General features: G+C 50.4%; 1 pseudogene; it reads right to left on the bottom strand.

Moving 5' to 3' along the window:
• Positions 1 to 7452: 7452 nt before the first annotated feature.
• Positions 7453 to 8649, bottom strand: LOC149367165 (uncharacterized; annotated as a pseudogene).
• Positions 8650 to 8993: the final 344 nt, after the last annotated feature.

Here is an 8993-nt window from a genome sequence, read left to right as displayed (position 1 = left end):
TCACTGACATAGATTAGGAGGAAGATGTGTTCCAGTCCGGTTCCAGTCCGCCGAACGGAGGTGCGCGCTTATCAAATTGATTGAAGTAATAAGACCGAGATTTGTAAGTATTTTTTTTTAATTTTTGCCGTGAGGTATGCGATCAGATGCTTTCGTAAAGTGAACGCAGAAAAAAAGAGCCTGGCCGGAAGAATCGAGTCATGGTTAGAGCGAGTCCATGGCAAGTCGTTAAGAGTTACACGTCAACAATCGCTTTAGAAATCAACGCTCAAAAATCGGCCACGGAGTTGTTACGTTTAAAATGTTTGTCATGCAATCATCAATGAATGCTTTTAATGTTTTTTATCCTGTAGGTATCAATCAAATGGGACAGCAGTTTTCTACTAGTAGCCGGTCACTGTTCTTGTGTACCGCTATTACATGGGTCACACCTGTCTTCCGGTAAAGCTACCAGGCTTACGGATAAATTAAAAGTCACGAGGAGCACCTAATAATACCGAGGTTCTAAGAATAGTAAAGCATTGCTGATGACATCATAGTCGAAATCAAGAGGTAGAAATTCTCTTTGGCAGGGCATGTAATGCGAATGCAAGATAACCACTGGTCCTTAACGGAGTGGATTCCAAGAGAAGGCAATCGTAACAAGAGGCGGCAGAAAATTTTATAGGTGGGCGGATGAGATCAAGATTTTTGCGGGAATACGGTGGCCGCAACTGGCGAAGGACAGGGCGAAGGACAGAGACGTGGGAGAGGCCTTTTCTGTGCAATGGGTGTAGTCAGGCTGATGATGATGACGATTATGAATTTTTCTCTCTTTCTTATGACATGCCTGCTGTCGGAAGGCAATGCGCACTGTTACTGCGTCCACCTTTGTTCGCCAAGAAGTAATGCAGTGAACATAATTTTAGTGTAACAAATGCCGCGTTTAATAAAAGAGCAATTTCGTGGGGTTGCGTGCTCGCTTCGCATTAGGATAGTCCTGGGTTCAATTCCCCGTACCTTGGGAGGAAATTTCATTTTTATTTGATACCACTTAGATGTTATCTGGGTATTTCATGCGTGTGTGTATGCGTGCGTGCGGGCGTACGTGCGTGCGCCTGTGCAGGTCCACGGCCACACGCGTGCACAATCTGGTGGGCACACATCCGGGCACTTACTGGTAAAAAAACATGACAAACTATTACGATTGTATTTATTGCGAAGTTTGAACGCAACTCTTCACATGTCCTGGTCCTGGTTTGCGCTATTTGAATTTTCTTGTTACGATGGAACGCCAACTCGCCCAATCTTCCGTTCTTGTACAGTGCACCTGCTGCCAGGTGGCGTGTTATTCTGCTAGCACCACCCGAGATCTTCCCGTGGCAGCCACTTTCCAGATGGCGCTTCATTCGCTCTGCTACTTGGACAAGCGGTTGCTCCGACAACGCCGACTTCCGCGCGGAGCAGAGGAACGGGAGCACAAGAGCTGCGCTCGAAAACTGCATCTTCACCCACCTTCACCTCAATCTCGCCAGTCCCCCATGTCCACCCGTAGCCGATGTAGCCAAGGTGGATTGCTGTGAATGTTCCGTATGTCCCGTCGCCAAAGCGTTCTACGAAAGATCGCCAACAAGCATAAGTCGCTCGTCTCAGACACAACCAACCCGAAGTGAGGGTTGCCCCACAGCTTCCTACCTCACCGTTCTGTCACAATCCTTCTTGACACTCGCGGTAGAAGAGGACGTAGTACTACGTCTAAATCTATGGACGAAGGTGGCGCTGGTTACACTAGAGATAAGTACCCCTGAAAGTAGAAGATAGGACAGCTGTCGCTGCAGCTTAGTTGGTAACACACCGGAAGCGAAATTCGGAGGTTGTAGGCTCTAATCCCCCCGGCGGCTGTGTTTTCTTCGTTCTAATCAATTATCTTTAGAAATAGTTACCTTATTAACCTCCCATTGGTGAACAACAAGAAATTATGTAAAAAATTACATCCCCTGTGGGCTTCTGTCGTGTGCGGCAGTGAGAGGCAGATATGAGCCGCCTCTCCGAGAATTAAAGATCCAGGAGTCCTAAGACAGCGTGACGAAGCTGCCTGCTAGAGATTGGCATTTATTTTTTTATAAGCATAACAATTTCAGCCCATCAGTGCAACACAAAATCATTTCAATACAGTTCCATTTTACACAGTTACACAGTTACAGTTACAGCACCTTTCTGGGCGTAATCATTTTCGTGTGCCAGCGAGTGCATGTATTTCCACATTGCTCGTTGTGTACTCACAATTTAATTTCTTTCTAAGTGTATCGCCGCTGCTCCAAGCCTGCTTTTCCTTATTTTGGTCACGTGCTACACGGAATGTTTTGATTATTAAAAAAGAACACCAATTTATACTTTGTTCTGTAACGATAGTAATATCTGGAGTTTAACGTGTCAAAGCGAAGCGCAGTCTATCAGGAACCCTCTATGGGAGGACTCCAGATTAACGTAGACCATCTCAGGTTCCTCAAAACGCGCTCACATCACACAGCACCCGCGCGTTTTTGCATTGCGACGTAATAGATATGCCACCTCTCCACAGGTACCGAACCCGCGACCTTGGCATCAGCTGGCGAGCACCACAGCCACTGAGCCATAGTGGGGGGTCAGGGGCCAACGTGAGTATCTGCTGTCTGAGGCAAGGAATGCCTCCGAAAGGAAATGTTGCACAACACCATTGGGTCCAGGCGGCTATTTCATAGATTTATGGCATACGGCACAAAGAAGAGGACGCCATTCTCACTCGCTGTTTTAGGAGGTAGAGCAGTGTCAATAATTCGATTCAAGCTATGTATAAGCATATGAAGGGAGGATACAATTAAACCCGGTAATTCATGTCAATCTGGAGTGATTTAGAATTACCGAAGGCACATTGGAGAAGCGCCAATTAAGCTTATTTGAAGACAAAAGACTTCTTCAATTTTGTTGCATAGACGGTTGCCATTCTCGCAATGCTTGGCGCCGACAGCTTTCGGTGGATAAATCTACGGGCTAGCGCATGTCATTTTGTTTGAAAAAACGTACGCCGTGTTGGAACAAAAAGCACGGCCGAGCCAAGTCTCGAACTGGTTCGGAACGGTTCCTTTGAAAAGTACCGGATCTGGTTCACTTCCAAGGTGGAGAAAAATATTTGGGTTCGATTTTGTTTCGGTTCCGGGCAAAAGTACGGGTTCTGTTCTGTTCGGGTTCTAAACCCTGCTTGCAGCCATGAGCGCACTGCTCAACTGCAGCAACAAAAACTAAACGATATAGAATTGAGCCAGCGAATATAAGGTTATCGTATTTGGCGTCTCAGACGATGTGAAAGAAACAATAGCGGGATAGTTAAACCAAACTGCTAAAGAACGTTTTTGCCGGCAAGCTTCGCGCCTCTGTTATTTCATTGGGAAGAATACACAGACATAGGCAAAAAAACTTTGAATGCAAGAGGACTACTGAGTTTGCATGATTCCAGGGAGAAGGTGCCCTTTTGGTAATCGTACAAGACTGAAATATAACAGCGTCAATGTTTCTGACGACTATTCACTGGCAACTCTAAACAGAAGACACTGCCTATATCTGGGGCCTCCAAAGTAACTCTGATGTAAAAGTGTCCCCTGTCCATATAACGCGTCCAGCTCTCATGAAAGACAAAAAAAAAGCAGAAACCATGATTACTAAACGCAAAAGCGAGAAGTGTGGTGAAAGAATCAGAACCTCTGGAGTGCTTAACGATCACAATACTCGTGTTATTGCAGTAATAGCGACATATCTGCACGCGGATATTTAGATAGAAGAAGTTTGAAAGTCTGGCACTGCTCCTAATGCACACATTCCAATATAAACCTTTGCGTTTTACTAGGAATGACGAAAGCGTGTGCTGTAAATTAAATATTAACGATGTGGTAGGGTAACTGCGACATTTATATGCCTCGTAGAAGCCCGGCCGAACATCTCCAAAGGTTGGATGACCTTTTAACTGCTGTAACAAACAATGGAAGCTGTGTTATGCTTGTAGGGGAATTCAATTTACCTCATTCAAATTGGAAATCACGAATTCCCGGCCTTGAGGATAGGTTTGAAGCAAGCAGGAAGTCACGATTCACATTGTGTTTGCCACTCTCAGTGCGCAAGTACGAAAATAATGGAAGAAAGCAAAGCGCATTTATTTTCTACAACACCGGCAGAGTATATGCATACCTGTCCCCCCAAAATAGGGGTATCCCTTTGGATCTAAACGAACAATTACCGGAGTTATAGTCAATATTACAGGGTGCAACGCGAAAGTAGAACACCGGTGCAGAGACGAAAATCTGCGGCGGTCCCTGAGTGGTCCGAGCGCGCGAGCGAGCGGCAACTAACTTCTTCCTCTTCTAGTGCATGCACTACTTCTGTTTCTTCGAAGGCATGCATCACTGCCTCCCTCTTCTGCAACACTGACACTATGCTGCTAGCAGAGAAAAGTCAGCGAAAAGGTAGGACACAGTTGCAGTCGACTACAGTTCAGTCAGGCAGCCTGTCGTGGTAAAGCTTCATGCAAACAATGTGCACGACTTTGGTTCGGTGCGACCGGAGCGATGAACAAGCTGTCGGGGCGGCAGCAAATGCATAAGTGACATCACTGGTGCGGCGCACTACTTCGTAAGGGCCGAAGTATCTGCGCAGCAACTTTTAAGAGAGCCCGCGGCGATGAACAGGTATCCAAACCCACACAAAGTCACCGGGCGCGTAATTGACGGACCGGCGTCCGAGGTGGTATCTAGCGGCGTCAGTCTCCTCTTGACGGTTAATTCGCAGGCGTGCCAGTTGCCGCGCTTCCTCAGCACGTTGAACGAAGGTGTCCACGTCGTGGTCAGCGTCTGAGTCGCACGAGGGGTCGGCGGGCAGCATAGCATCCAACGGAGTGGTCACCTGCCGACCGGAGGCAAGCTGAAAGGGGGTCAGTTGGGTTGTTTCCTGCCGGGCGGTGTTGTACGCAAACGTCATGTAGGGCAGAATGGTGTCCCAGGTTCGCTGCTCGATGTCAACGCAAATAGACAGCATGTCGGCTAGTGTGCGGTTGAGCCACTCTACCAAGTCGTTTGTCTGCGGGTGATAAGCCGTAGCACGTTGGTGTCTCGTGTGCTCTGTGTCATCACGGACTGGGTTAAGCGGGCCGTGAAAGCAGTTCCCCGGTACGTAACAACAACGGCGGGTGCTCCATGACGCAAGACAATCTTGAGGATGAAGAACTGCGTCACTTCAGCAGCAGTGCCTTTGAAAAGAGACGTTGTCTCAGCGTACCGTGTGAGGTAGTCGGTCGCAACGACTATCCAATGCTTTCCAGACAAAGACTTCAGAAATGGACGAAGGATGTCCATGCGCACTTCGTGAAAAGAGCTCTTCTGTGGACAGACGGGGCGAAGAAATCCGGCTGGTTTCAATTTAGAATACTTCCGGCGTTGACAATCACGGCATGTTTTTACGTAGGCCCGCACCGATTGGAGTAACCTGGGCGAATAATACTTTTGTCTAATCCGCGCGAGTGTACTGTTCACTCCAAGATGGCCGGTGGATGGTTCATCATGACAGGCACAAGACCTCAGGCCGCAACTGTGAATGTACGACAAGTACGAACGCTTCTTTCTTGTTGGCAAAGCTGCGCTTGTAGAGTACACCAGATCGTAAAGTAAAGGTGTTGAGCCGTCGAAGAAAAACACGCGGAATGTGAGCTTCGATACCTTCGAGGTAATCGGTGAGCGGCGCGAACTCCGAGTGCGCCCTCTGAAGCGGCGGCATTTGGGTGGCACTAAGAGTGAGCAGGAAAGGATATTCATCGGTGGTTTTTTCGGTATCAATTGGGATAGGCGCGCTTGACAGACAGTCCGCACTCTGGTGCTTACGGCCCGACTTGTACTACTGTTAAGTCGTATTCTTGCAAGCGTAAACTCCATCTAGCCAAGCGTCTTGAGGGGTCTTTGGCCGAGTATCGGAGTACTTTGTAGACGACTGCGAAGCTCGACAAATGCAGCCTCTTCGTCAGTTCCCCACTGGAAGGGAGCGTCGTCGCGGGTCAGTGCTTTTACCAGTTCAGCCATTCTCGAGAAATCTTGAATAAAACGCCTATAATAGGAGCACAGCCCCAAAAACCGGCGAACAGCCTTCTTGTCAGTTGGGCGTGGAAAACCAGAGACGGCAGCGGCCTTGTAATTGTCTGGGCGAACACCTTGTGCGATGACAACGTGACCAAGAAAGCGAAGTTCCTCGAAGCCAAAATTGCATTTCTCGGCTTTGATGGTGAATTGCGCGGATTTGAGCGCTTGTGGCACAATGCGCAACCGCTCCAAGTGTTGATCAAAGGTGGCCAAAAATATTAGGACATCGTCCAGGTACATCAGGCAGGAGTGCCACTTCAAGCCAGAGAGAACGATGCCCATCATGCGTTGGAACGTGGCCGGTGGTGAGCACAGACCAAATGGGAGCACTTTAAACTCATAGAGGCCGTCTGGCGTCACGAAAGCCGTCTTCTCCCGGTCTTTCTCGTCCACTTCGATTGGCCAGTACCCGCTTTTAAGATCTAATGACAAGAAGTATTGGGCGTTCTGGAATCGATCCAGTGCATCATCTATCCTGGGAAGCGGGTAAACGTCCCTCTTGGTCACGTTATTAAGTTTTCTGTAGTGAACAGGGAAACGCAGAGTATTGTCTTTTTTTTTACAAGAACCACAGGCGATGCCCATGGACTGGTGGAAGGCTTAATGACATCGTCTCCAAGCATCTCGGCAACCTGATTCAGAATGGTTTCTCGCTCCTCCGGGGAAACAGGATATGGGCGCTGGCAGACGGGTCGCGTAGTCTCATCAGTGTTGATACGATACTTGGCGAGTGGAGGTCAGCCAACCTTCGAGCACCTAGCGAAACAGTCTGCAAAGTCTGCCAAGAGATCCCAACGAAGATCCTTCTGAACCGGCAGGAGGGCAGGATTTATTCGGACTGACTGAAGAACATGGTGTGGGCCAGCATTGTCTGGAGGGAGTCCTCCCGTGGTTCACAAACCCGGAACCTCAGCAACGTCATGGAGGAAGGCAATGGCCGTGCCTTTGGCCAGGCGCTGATATTCGTTGGCAAAGTTAGTGAGGACGACGCGGGTTCGGCCGTCACGTAGTTGGACGAGACCTCTAGACCCGGCATAAGCAGCAGTGGAGTATGGCCGTCCGCCAGGCCCTCGTAATCGTGAAATATGTCGTGCCACACGAGCACCAGGGCACTGCACCGCGGCGGCACCGTAACATATCGTCCTCGACAATGCGCAGAACGTTCCTGCAGGGACCTAGAGAGTGAAAGCGGGCCACGGCCTTTTTGGTCGAGAACGTGACACGTGCCCCCTGAAAGTAAATCACAGCGCCGTTCTCCTGCAGGAAGTCGATCCCCAGAATCAACTCTGGAAAACTCGGGGAGCACGACAAATTCACCAGGCTACGTGAAACCACGAATTTCAACTCTATCCGTGCCCTTGCCCTTAGAGGAAATAAGGTGGCCACCAGCGGTGCTATTGGAAGTCCCCGTGCACGGTGTCAGAAGCTTCTTAATTTCTCTAGCAAAAGCACGGGTCATAACAAAATAACCTGATTTCATTTGAATTGATTTATTGGGGTTGAACGTCCCAAAGCGACTCAGGCTATGAGGGACGCCGTAGTGAAGGGCTCCAGAAATTTCGACACAATAATCAGCAATGGTATCGAGCAGCGCGGTAATCTCAGTGCCATCAGTTGCCGCACGCCAATCGGATGCAGCGTATCGGATACTGTCGCTCCCTTCCTCTGTCCAGGTGTCGTCGGCTCGAGGGTTTCACGATGGAGGATCTTTGCACATTCCGGCGTCAGCAGCCTCGTCTCCAGATGTCGCTGGTGTTAGTTTTCCTGACGCGGACTAGGCGAGTGACGGCCAGCAGCGCTACGCTGGCGGCCGGGGGTGGAAGCGCGATAGCGGAGAGGCGAAGGCGAACGGGCCTCGCGCCTTCCAGAGTAGACAGGGTTATGGCGCGCCCAGACATGCTCCGCAACCTCATGCGGTCGTTCGCCTTTCTCAGGACAAGGTGCGTCGGGACGGAAACGGCGATGACCCACTTGGCGGTACGGACAGGCTCGGTAGAGACGACCAGGCTCTCCACAGTGGTAGCAGAGAGGCGTACGGTCCGGTTTACGCCACATTTTCGACTTCTGAGGGCGTGGCCCAGCTGTAGCGGATGCGGTTGCGGAATATGCGGCGATGTTACTCATGAGAGACATCGCGGTGATACCGTAGCCAGGTACGTTTGCGTGACATGTGTCGATGTTGCTCACGGCAGGCGTCTGGGTAATGGGACCGTAACCAGCCGACGACATACAACGGATGCGTACGTGGGTCTGTCATCGAACCGGGCCGGCGCTTTGGAGACAGGAGGTGCCTGTGCAACCTGTGGCACCTCGTCCCTGACGACTTCGGTCAGTGCTGCCAGCGGCGCAGGCGCAAGCTGTGCAGATGGATCCGTTGGAGTTCCTCCCGGACAACTGAGCGAATTAGTTCGCGCAAGGTATCTGCACTGCCGCCGAGATACGACAAAAAGCCTTCGGGCACCATGCTGTTGACGTCACGACGGCATTGGTGGGCCCGTCGTTGGAGCGTCGTCTCCATCGTGGTCACCTGGGTAAGAAATTCCGCCACCGTGCAGGGTGTGCTGCGCACGAGGCCCGCAAACAGCTCCTGCTTAACGCCGCCAATGAGATGGCGCAGCTACTTCGCCTCTGTCATGTTGGGGTTGGCGCGCTTTAAAAGATGGGTCATGTCTTCGGTATACATGCGCACACATTCGTTCGTGCGCTGATTTCGGGTGTGCAGCACAGCTACAGCCCTCTTCCGGCGGCCTGCGTCGGGGAATGTGGCCAGGAGATTGCGGCAAAACGTCTCCCAGGTGGAAAGGGCAGCCTCGTGGTTTTCAATCCCCGTCCGAGCAGACTCTTCTTAAGCAAAGTAGACGC

This window comes from Amblyomma mixtum, chromosome 1, assembly GCF_055824585.1.
Source record: "Amblyomma mixtum isolate Tamu chromosome 1, ASM5582458v1, whole genome shotgun sequence".
Lineage (NCBI taxonomy): Eukaryota > Metazoa > Arthropoda > Arachnida > Ixodida > Ixodidae > Amblyomma > Amblyomma mixtum.
This window is presented reverse-complemented; position numbering and strand designations above follow the sequence as displayed.